Source organism: Strix aluco, chromosome 1 (genome assembly GCF_031877795.1).
Source record: "Strix aluco isolate bStrAlu1 chromosome 1, bStrAlu1.hap1, whole genome shotgun sequence".
Classification (NCBI taxonomy): domain Eukaryota; kingdom Metazoa; phylum Chordata; class Aves; order Strigiformes; family Strigidae; genus Strix; species Strix aluco.
The window spans coordinates 94956212-94967418 of record NC_133931.1 but is presented as its reverse complement, the minus strand read 5'-3'; the positions used below and the strand labels follow the sequence as shown (position 1 = coordinate 94967418).

General features: G+C 43.2%; 1 protein-coding gene across 4 annotated transcripts in view; it reads left to right on the top strand.

Moving 5' to 3' along the window:
* F13A1 (coagulation factor XIII A chain) overlaps positions 1 to 11207 on the top strand; it is a 77091-nt gene continuing 65884 nt past the window's right edge. For 2 of the 4 annotated variants that reach the window (XM_074827817.1, XM_074827807.1), the window contains exon 1: positions 7069 to 7234. The gene's annotated coding sequence lies outside the window, so the exon portion shown is untranslated. Of the gene's footprint in view, positions 1548 to 7068; positions 7235 to 10289; positions 10436 to 11207 lie in introns of those variants that run through there. The other 2 variants (XM_074827788.1, XM_074827798.1) reach the window with 2 other exon arrangements.

The window sequence follows — 11207 nt, the reverse complement described above, 5'->3', positions numbered from 1 at the left end:
CAGGGTCTCAGGGGAACACAGCTGCTCCAGCTGCTCATAGACCAAAAGGTGACCTTTTGAGTAGCCGAAGAATGATGCATTATTTAGTGCGTTCCTGGCTAAAATGGAAATGAAATTATTTCGTGAGTAGAATGATTTGTTTGTCCTTTCACTTGGATGCATTCTCTTTGCACCACACCATGGTGTAGCGTGCACACCATTCCTTGTGATTTCTTCTGGGTAAAGCTTTTGATAAGACAGGCATTGCACTTTGAAAAACACTGACTAATAACTAGAAAGAGCCTACTAGCCAAATGTAATAAACGTCAGTTTAGAGGTACTAAGTTTGCAAAAAACTGCTTCTATTTAAATAATGTGTAGGAGTGAAAGCTTCCTGGTGAAGTGTGTGTCTCTAGACTATCAGCTGATACTGGTAGGTATCATAACCAGCTGTTATTTCAAGATGAAGTATTTTACTTTGTTCAATTAATCAAGAGTATCTTGGAAGGTTCCATAGCAGGACATTCATTACGGGGATGTTTAATGAATAGAATATTTGTCATTCACATAGACAGAGGCTTCAGCAACTGCCTCCCAGTGATCTGTGATAGCCAGGTACTTAGGCACTCTGCATATCTGTTGGGCAAAGGAGGGATGGCAGATGGGAACAATTTTTCACAATGTCTAACTTTGTATTTCCTATGTGGTCTTCCAGACAGAGATTCAAAGAACCTGAGGCTGGAGCCTACCTCTCCTGCTGACTGAAGACTGCAGTATATTCTGCTGCAAGTCCATCTGCTCTTGAACTTTATAAATATCTTTAAAAAGATCTATCTAATAGTGTTTTTCCTTTGAAGTTTCCAACACTATTTATGAAGGCTTGAAAGTGGTATTATTCACGTGTTTCAGATGAGGAAAGCTGAATTGTCAAGGTAGCAACTGATTTGAGAATGGCCAGTTTTCTCTGAGAGGAGCATGTGGAGGGACCTGGAGGTATATCCAGTGCTTACCAAGGATTTCACTGAGCTCAACAAGCCCTGAAACATAGGAAGGAGGAGAAATCTGCACAAATGAGGAGGTATCCAGCAGACCATGCTATCTCATTGGAGAACCCAGTGGTTAAAACTCTCTATAAAATGATAGATATCAGCTTCTATGAGATTATTTTTAGTAGTAAAAGATTAGATGGGGTAAGGCAAGTAAACAGGGATTCCATAAATGACTACAAGTGGTTCAGTTGCCTGTTTGGCATTGTCTTGTTACCACAAACAGCACAAGATGACAAAAAAATTACCATTTTTCTACTCAGAAGATACACTGCCTTTAAAAAGAAAGGAATGAAACCCAGCTCTATGATTTCCAGGATCCCAGTTAATTAAAATGGACATGACTGGAGAAGCATAAATACCTGAGCAGCTTTCAAGATATTTCTCTGGCATGTTCTTACTGGATCAGAGCCCTTATTTCCAACCACAGTTGCCTGCTCATCCTATTGCAGCACCCTTCAAACCAGCCTCCCCCGAAAGATCCAGCAGACGTGGTCTGAGAGAAGAGCTGAGCACAAGCTGGTAAGCATTCACTGCAGGGAGTTCCAAGTGCTATGGGATTTAGTCAAACAGCAAAGTACAAGCTTCTACTATGACTCATCTGGTGTAAAACTAGTGCTAAGTATTGTACATAATTAAGACAACATTATTACAGTGAGATAGCACTTCTTTTTTTGGCACGGTTAAAGTCTTGAAAAGGTGTGATGATTTCAGCCTTCAGAGCTGTGAAGATGATGAAGAGTTCTGATGGGAGTTCATTCTAAAAGATATCATGGCTGCAGTGAGTTTAGATCATAATTTGCATTATTCCTGAAGCTCTGCATGTATATTTGAGTCGCCTTCATGAAGGCTGTGTTTTTTGTGAGAATAAACACAACCTTAAAGTAGTATTCACTAGATAAGACATGCAACAATGGCCTCTCTAGACATTCTAAACATTTGCTGATTTTTATGCCCACAAATCACGTATTTTATTTTAAGCCACATTTCTTAAAGAGGTACTATTGGTATTTCAAGTAACAGACACGAAAAATGATGTTTACCATTGAATGCGATAGGAAATGTTGGCAACGGTGGTGTCAGAAAGCTATAGATTCAACATTTGAGCACCAACTGTCAGCAGGTACGAAACAGAACATTAGTCAGCCCTACCTATGGGAAAAGTTAAACAAGTAGGTCATTATAATTTCCCTACTTGCCCCAATGTTTTCCTTCAGGGGTCCACAAATCAACTTTGCTTTTTATTAATACATGTTCTTGATTGAAATTTATTGTGGTATAATGCAGACAAATTCATTGTATTGGTTGCTCAAAAGCCATTTATTCAGGTTACTTGCTTCTCATGATCTTTAACTAGTAATTGCTCTTTATGGTGCTTTAGTATTGTTTCTGTTTGTTGATTAGCTGTCTGACTTGCAAGCAAGAGGTGGGAAGACAGACTGCAAGATGGTGACACGGACCATTTTAATGGACAGGATGTAGTATGAACCCATTTCTATCTGTATATTCCAGTGGAAGCCTTTGAAGCATGTTTATGTCCTTACTTGAAAATACATTGACTACTTCAACCTAACATTGCCACCACTTTTCTTATAATTTTCTAACATGTTGCTTGTACTCTGTTTTCATGCACATCTCCAAGGAATTATCCAAGTAAGTTACAGGGACTACGGAGTTTCAGGAGGAATCCCAGGCAAACAAGGCACTTGGGTTGAGACATCTGAGCCACAGCCAGTGAGCCCCTTCTTTTTGTATGAGTTGAACTAACTTTAATTTTTACAAGTCTGAAGATTAAGAATTCCAAAGGCCTTTCTGAGAAAATGATCATTTAATATAAAAGATAGATCAATTCCCATTTTGTTTGCACTGCTGTTTTTTGGATGAGTTTCCAATCTATTAGTGAAGTAGTAAATGCTCCCCCAGCAACCAACCATTGACGTTTTGAAAGGAAATCAAAAGCAGTGTAAGGTTGTTGAAGAAAACGGCTTGAAAGGAAAAGAGTGAAAGATCATACCATTCCTATGATAGCTACAAAAGTTTGTGAAGATTACAGCTGAGAGATGGGCCAGAGAGAGATCAAGGTGTCAAGGAGAAGATACCTGCATGCAGAGCTTTGTCCTAGCATGCCTTCTTGCAGGCTCACAGCCTAGAACTCTGTAGAGGTTAATCTGTTAGGGGCACACAACCAGCGGTGGAATTGCAGGAGAGGATGGATAAGCCTCAAATGGAGAGGGCACCTGTTGAACGTGGTTATTACCTTGGACTTTGTACGACTTTGACAGGATTTACACAGCTTTTGGGCACGTGAGAGAAATACTGCACATGCCCATTCTTCCTAACGTTGGGTTTTAACATTAGCTGAGCAACCAGGACCTTGCTGTGGGTGCGTGCTGGAGTTGCCCTCCTGATGCAGTGTCTCTCAGCTGATCTGACTTTTATCTTTACTCCAACCGTGAGCTCACTACGGGCACAAAGGGAAAAGTATTTGTATTTCACTGTGCACATTGACAGTGATTTTGTGGATGCAGCACAGCACTATAGAAAGAGACAGGTATATGGAGTGTTTAGAAGGGATTCATTTCTTCTTAAGTTCTCCTTTTTTGAACCACACTGCAAAAGGTTGTAGTGGAAATAGTGAAGGAGAGAACTTGCAGACTTCATAAAATTCAAAGCCTGCATCTTGCGCTGGACAGCTGTATTTGGCACACATCTGTGATTATGAAATGACTTTTAAATTGCTTTTGAACTTCATCTGGACAATGATTCACCCTTTCAATTTCCCTTCTCCGTCCAGAACATTCTCCATTAACAAACGAACCAGTTGTGATGTTTTACAATCCACATTTGAACCTACTTCTCAAAACATGGCACACTTCCTTAAACAAGCAATTACTCAGCTCATTTGCACAAAGATAAGGTCAGCCTTGGGACTGAAGGATGGATCAACAACCCACTTTGACAACCATCTTTGAGATGTGTCAAGAAGCAGTTGCACTGGAGACTTGTTAAACTGCAACATCATGTTGCAGAAATGCAACATCAACAGGCAGCTTAAGTGTTTCTGTACAAACAGATATTGCACAGCCTTGATTTGGTTGAGCTGAGCCCATTACTGGATTTACGCATATGCCTAAAGATGGAATGAATTACAAGACTGAAGTTAAGATGTGCTTAAGTGGTTTGTTGTGTATGGGCCTACACACTACATCTGTGTTTGTATTAAGAGGAAAAGCTGTTCTACAAGACATTCAGGCATTTTAAAATGTATTTTTGTTCTGAACTGGAACAGGAAGTTTTACCCTGAAATGAAATTTAGGAAATCTTTAATTCCAGAAATCTTGTAATTGAGAGTACTTGAAACATTGTGTGTCAGTAATGTTGAAACGTTTTGTGACATTAAGATTGAAACATTGCATGTCCACATATGTTACTAAATTAATTAGAACCAACTGTCAACTAAGCATGCTGGGATTGCCTGGGTTGTGTATTACCCCACCCCCTGCATGCAGGAAGTGCTCTGGTCTGATCTTGCTTCTTGGCTGAGGTGCAATGCTCCATGAACACCGTTGTTCAGCCTAGCACTAAAACAAGGATGTTCATCTGTTCATGATGCAGAGCTGGACCTACTAAACTCTGCTCAGCCCAAATGGCTTTATGTAGGGACATCTCAAGTGTCTTGGATGAGATCTTTGTCACGAGTGTTTCAAGGATGTAGGTTACAGACCCTGTGCTTGTGCTTGTAGGTGTTTTGGGTCTTCCTTAGGTTATCAGTTCTGGCCTGGATGTATCCAAGATGACTCCATGCTGTCCAGGAGCCATGGTAGTTTGGGCACAGCACAAATGGATGTCCCTCATTTACATCTGATGCTGTATGTGACAAGTGAGCCCCTCTGGAGCTGAGAGCTGCAGCTCTGCAGCAGCCGGTCTGGGTGCAGGACTGAGCTGCACCTACTTAAACTCAAGCTGGGTCTTTGCAGAAACTCTAAGGTTCCCTTCCCTGAGCTCCTCAAACCTGTCCTGCCATAGACAACCCAGTACCTGGGGGATGCAGTCTGGCTGCAAACTTAAAAGGTAAAATGACCAAATAAAAGCTAAGCATATTTTGGAAATTTCTTACTGTTTTACCATAACTAATTGTCATTTTCTTGAAAATGTTTCAGTGTTGTGGAATCAACATTCACTATAAGGAGACTGGTGTAGTGGAAAAAATTAAAGCAGCTCTGAGTATATAGCAAGCATGACAGACAGTTTTACCAGACTGAATATATTGTTTGCTCTGTCTGTCTCTAGACACAATGGCTGTTCAAAAGGGAGTAGACATCTGTCAGTAGTCCCTGCAAGGGGATCATACAACTAATCTGTTTCCCCTGTTCTTCAAGTTACCGTCCCTCTTCTCAGTCTCATTGCCTGGTGGACCACGTAGGGTTGATCCCTAGGCCAAGAGCTTCTCTCTGGGTATGTGGGGTTAAGAAGACAAAGTTGTACTGCAGTCGTTGCTTTAGAAAAGTTTCTTTCTTTGACCCAAACATACAGCATGTGTGGTGAAATTTATTCAGACAAATGTTTTATCTAAAATGGCTTTTCCTGCTTAGGTTTCTGAGTAGTTATGGCTTTGCTTTGATGTTCTGTCCTTTTCTTTTGGGGCTGAAATAAAAATCTAAGGTCCACAGCCTTTGTGTCTCTATCAGCTTCTGGGACAGCTGGCCACAGCAGAGAAGTTGTCCAATCCCATTTTTGAGAGATGTTCTTTCATCCTTTAAAGGCCTCATCTTCAGCAAAACATAAACGAGTAAGCTTAGCTGGAGCCTGTGAATATCATCTTTTACGAAAGACCCCTTTGCCCTAACTTGGCTTCTCTCTTACTCTTTCTGTAAGAAACTGGGGCAGGCCCTAGTACTCAACCAGCTGAATGCTTTGGATTCAGATATCAGTAAGAATAGGTGTGGGAACCTGAATTGTATGTTCATAACAGACAATATGATTGTTTTCTTATTTTGCTGCAGTTACTACATGTACAGTTATATTTCTGTCTGAGGAAGCAAAATGCCTTCACAGACGAGTACAAAAAGATGCATGTGCTTTCCCAAGCCTGAACTCATGAGCTTGTATGTACTTTACTGTAATCTGACACTTATTGTAAGAAATATACTTTACATAATTGGCAGTGGCAGCCACATATTCTGAGAGAAAAAAGCATATTGAACTGTATGCTGATCATCACTGATAATGATCTACAGCAGTATCTTCCATAAATGTAAAGATAATTTAGCACTTGAAATCCAGGCCTCAAAACCAAAATAAAATCCTTTTCTTTTTCTGTGCCTGGGCTAGGATTCATCTCACCTCACTGTAGACATCGGCACTGTAGACACATATGGTAGGACCCATCACCCCAAGCTCCCTTTGCAGTCAATACAGGGAACAGGCACTTTTAGGCCATGATTCATCTGACCTATTTACATGTCTGCTGTAGGAGGAGATGAATCACTGCCTAGACTAGATCTGTGCGGAGGATAAAGGGAGCCTAAGATGGCCAGCTCAGATGTAGATGCTTATACAGATCTACAGTTTGAATTTAGACTTGCAGTTTGGAACAACAGTTTTTCAGAGAAGAGTGAATTTCCTAAACCACATTTTCCTAGCAGAATGTGTGTACGAATATATATATATGTTTTTTTTCTTCCTGCAACAGAAACATTTGCAACAATATCTTTTGAAAACTGGCCCTATATCCCCTTCTCCAAATGCTCCACCATCTGAAGAGCTGCCATTTTATCTCTCTCAGCCTCTGCCCCTCTTTCACACATACAGACATGTGTACACATGCCATGTTTCAGAGCTGGGCCTTCTGAATTTTCAACATTAATTCAAAGTATACTCCTCTGCATGTGGTAGCCAGAGCTGTTACATGTAGACAGATGTATGAACTGGTTTTGTTTTTTAAAAAACCCAAAGCAAAATATGCAAACAAAACCACCAAATGAACATTTCTGAAATTTGCTTCTGTTTAAAAATATAATTTTTTACTTATATTTTCTGCTAGAATATGCTCTACTCTGCCTGCAGCCTTGGTGAGGCAGGGCATTGTAGGAAGAGGAACATCAGTTTCTGGGAGACAAGTACTGATGCAGATGAACGGAGAAGACAGACTTGGTCATCTAAGAAAGGGTGCAAGTTCCTGAGTGAAGCTCTGAGAAGACAAGAGAGAGGTAATGTTGTATTGTTATGTATAGAAGATCAGAGTTGAAAGAGTCTGTTTTATGAGCAGTGAGGATGAAGTCTTCACATGTACACTTGTACACATGCTGTAATATAATGTCCCAGTGCATCTGAACACCTATCTAAACTGTAAATGGCACGATCACAATATTTTTAAAAAGGAAGAAAGGAAGTCACCCTGTTGCAGAGCTTTACAATGCTCAGCTGCTGCCGAGGAGTGCTTGATGTAGCTACAGTAGTGGTAGGCAAAATATCTCTTCCATCCAGCCGTTGGCACACAGTACAGCAACCCATTTATGTGAGCACCTGGTTGATCAGTTTGCTTGTGACAGATCTTGGCACACCCTCTCCTCTGGCTGTAAAGCTTTACTGACTCTTGTGTTTTGCGGGATCTTTTTTCCCCACAAACTCTTGTCTGTCATGGGAGGACTTGGAACAGAGCAACACTGGCTCTGGCAACAACAGGAAACTGCATTTTAGATAACCCTACAGTGCAAGCTTTGCAGCCATTTAAGGGCTTTTCTGTGGGGATCGGGAGGAAGGGCTGTCCGTCATCCAAAGTCCACTGCAGTGGGAAGGGTGCCCATGACTGCAAAGGTCTTTGGCAAAGGCCATGTGCATCTGAAGGCTGCCTCTGAGAAATGGGCATGGGCTCATGGTTCCCCACAGGGTACAGTGCAGAAGCGGCTTCAGGAAGAGAGAGTGCTCTTTCACCCGTCATCTCGGTGTATCATTCATTAAATATAAGGCCCTACAGGAAAACCAGGGCTTCGTGTTCTCTGTGCCCCCTCCTGCATCAGCCCTGACGTCAGTAGTTTTGAACCATGGAAGTTAAATTAAGGCCAGCACAGTCTAGTAGGCAAGGGAGAGCAAGCGCTAAGAAGTCAAGGTAATGAGAAAATACCTGCCATCTGGAGCTGTCATAAGCATGAATTTACATCACTCCCCACAAAATAAAAAAATTGCAGCCTGTAGAACATTACCATCCCTGGATGCAAAACCCTGCTCCTGCCACTATCGCCAAAAATTTTGGCCTCCCTGCTTTCTGTGTGATCGTCGGCTTCTGCTGAAGCCCTGGAGAGATGTACATGGGCGCAGGGAGACATCTGCAACCGCTGGCTGTTTAAGTGCAACGACTGTAGTGGGATCTGTTCAGCTGCATCCTCTCACTCCCTTCCTCACTCTGACGGAAAGTTTTCCTCCCGGCTCTGACAGCACTGCAGCCACTTGGGGAAGCACATGACTTCCTCGGGAGACGGCATTTCTTATTTGTACTGCAGGCCTCCAGCAGGCATGGCACCGAAGCAATATTTATATCAGTTTTTGTAACATCGTCGCAGCAGCTGCAATTTTGGGAACTGAAGTGCTGGCTGGAAGTAGAGAAAGAGGCACAAAGCACACCATGCCACAGAAATCAGGGTGGAAGGGGAAAAAAAAAAAAAAAAGAAGAAAATCAGCAACCAGCCTCCTCCCCCAGAAAGCTCGTTGTGTTCCTGGGTGCCAGGGGTGCCGCTTGCCCTACAGATGGTTACTGCAGGGCCCATCTGTGTAAAAGTGAGTCAATGGAAATTGCAGCTCAGGATGCCAGTGACAGGACCAGATTTGTCCCCACAGGGTGCTTGCACTGCTGGGGGAGCAGGACAGGGGAAGGGGAGTCCCCTGGCTAGGTGGCTTTTCGTGCTACATGCCTAACAGCCTGCTGTGGGAGGTGGGAGAAAGCTCAGGCCCTTTGGCTATGAGACAGCATAGTGCAACGCTCATGTGTGGATAGCGAGGCTGCCTCCAAAACCACTGAAGCCTGGTGCCAAGCCTCCACAATCAGCCCTAGCAGGCTTGTTAGCCCAGCTACAGTGCCATGCTGGTGCAGCCATGCTTCTCCCAGGTCCTCAGCTGGAATCTCTGCCCCACACTGTGCAGGTGCCCTGGCTTATGTGGAGCTACCTCGCCGTGGCTGGGAAATTCCCAAGAAGCTAAGGATGGGGGTCTTGTCTTCTGAATGATTTACTTACTGCTTCCCATTACAGGAATGTGACACGATTTTCTCCTCTTCTGTCTCTTGGTTTGATTTCAGTGGTGTTAAGCCAGCAGAGGTTTGAGGCTTCACTAATACTATGAGCCTGGAAGTCACAGCTGGCTGAAAGACAGTGGAGTCCTCTTCACTGAGTCTCCTCGCTCCTTCACCTACCCTGCAACTGAGGCAACTAAGTGCCCATGGTGGGTTCCATGTGTGTAAGAGGGGCTCTCCACTGGCCATGCATGTTCTGAGTAGTGACTTGTACCTCTGCTACCAAACAGCAGCGGCTGACAGTACAGTGGGCCTGAACTCTTCCCTATTTCTCCATGTAACTCCACTGGTCTGTGGAGTTATGTCTGACAGAGGAGGTGTCACACAGTCTCCAGTTATCTAAGAGCTTGGTGGAACTGAACAAAGTTGATGCGGAGCTGAAATGTTTTCACCAGGTACTGCCCCAGACCCTGGTTGTTAGGTGATGCACATTTTATCATGGACAAAAGCTGGAGGACTTTTGCCCCAAACATAGCTTTTTGGTACAAAATACCTTCACTCTCCTGAACTGCACAGGGTCTCAAGAGAAAGGTCCTTGCTGGTGGGCCACCAACAAGCTCTCCATGTCCCAGTGCCCAACAGTCCTCTGAAGGGATTGCTGTGAGGCACCAGGCAGGGGGACCATTGCTATGTCTGGCTGGCAGTACTCTGAAAACCAGCACCTGAAGTAGCATTGCAGGCAGCCTGAGGTAGAGACACCATTAAGGACTGACAACATGGTGAGCATGGCTTCTTGGGTTGTGTCCCTCAGAAAATCCCCTCCAGTGTCTCACTTCATATACCCTTGTGCCATGAGCAGTTCTACTCCATCTCACTAAGAACTGGAACTTCAGTGCCCAAGCTGTTTCCTTAGCCCAAGCGCCCTGAAATGCCTCTGGTGAGCAGGGTTGGGGTAAGACAGGCAGGGAGAGGGAGGGAGTAAGCAAAGACGTGCCAGCAGCTGTGGCAGATCCTTGGAGGTGGTGTGGGGAGGGCTTGGCAATACTTTCAGCACTGTCCTATTGCAACAGAAGGGAGGAGGCTATACAGAGGTTACTTAAAAGCCCCCAACTTTTTCCAGGCTTCTATTGCACTTCAGAAATTCCGAAAGGGAGAAGAAAAAAAAAAAAGGCTATCTGAAAAGAAGGTACCCTTGCTAACTAAAAAACTTCCTTTAAGAGCTTACTGCTATTAAATAATTGCTACATTTTGAATTGCTGTTTTCAGGAGCTTTGGGAAGAAGTTGTGTTCTCAGCCATGAATATTTTCTTAGAAGGATGGCATGGCTTTTTCATTGCTACATGCTTACACTGAAATAAATGTGAAAGCAGTTTTGACTAGCTCAAAGAGAAGTCTCTGATCAGCCTACATCTGAGATTTCCCTTAAGGACGTTAGTGGGAGAGAAATAAGTGGATAAGTGCTTTTTTCTTTTTTTTTTTCCCTCTTCCCCCCCCCCCCCCCCCCCTCCCCACCCTCCCACCCTGCCCCCCTTCTTTTTCAAAAGTGAATTGTCTGGGTAGAGGAGTTAGACTTTTAGATATTGGGTGTTTGTGCATAGGGACAAAAATACAATTCTCCAGTAATCATCCACAGACTGTTGTAGGCTGTAGTATTTGGGATGATTGCAGTATAACTTAGAATGTCATTTTTGTTAGAGGGAGGTAGTATGTGATGCACTTTCTGGAAATATAATTTGCTATTTTGGATTCAATAACGCTGTTTTGGAGGGTGGAAGAGTTGAATGATTTTCTTGTTCTTTTACCTGAAACTCCCTAATGTTTTTAATGTCCTGCTTCTCCTGGGCAAATACGTCTATGTTAGCTTCCCTGTTCTTCTCCCATCCCCTTCTTCTCTTATTCATGTGTTTTGACAAACACAAAATGCCTTCCAATCCTTAGAGAGCCGTACTCCATCATCA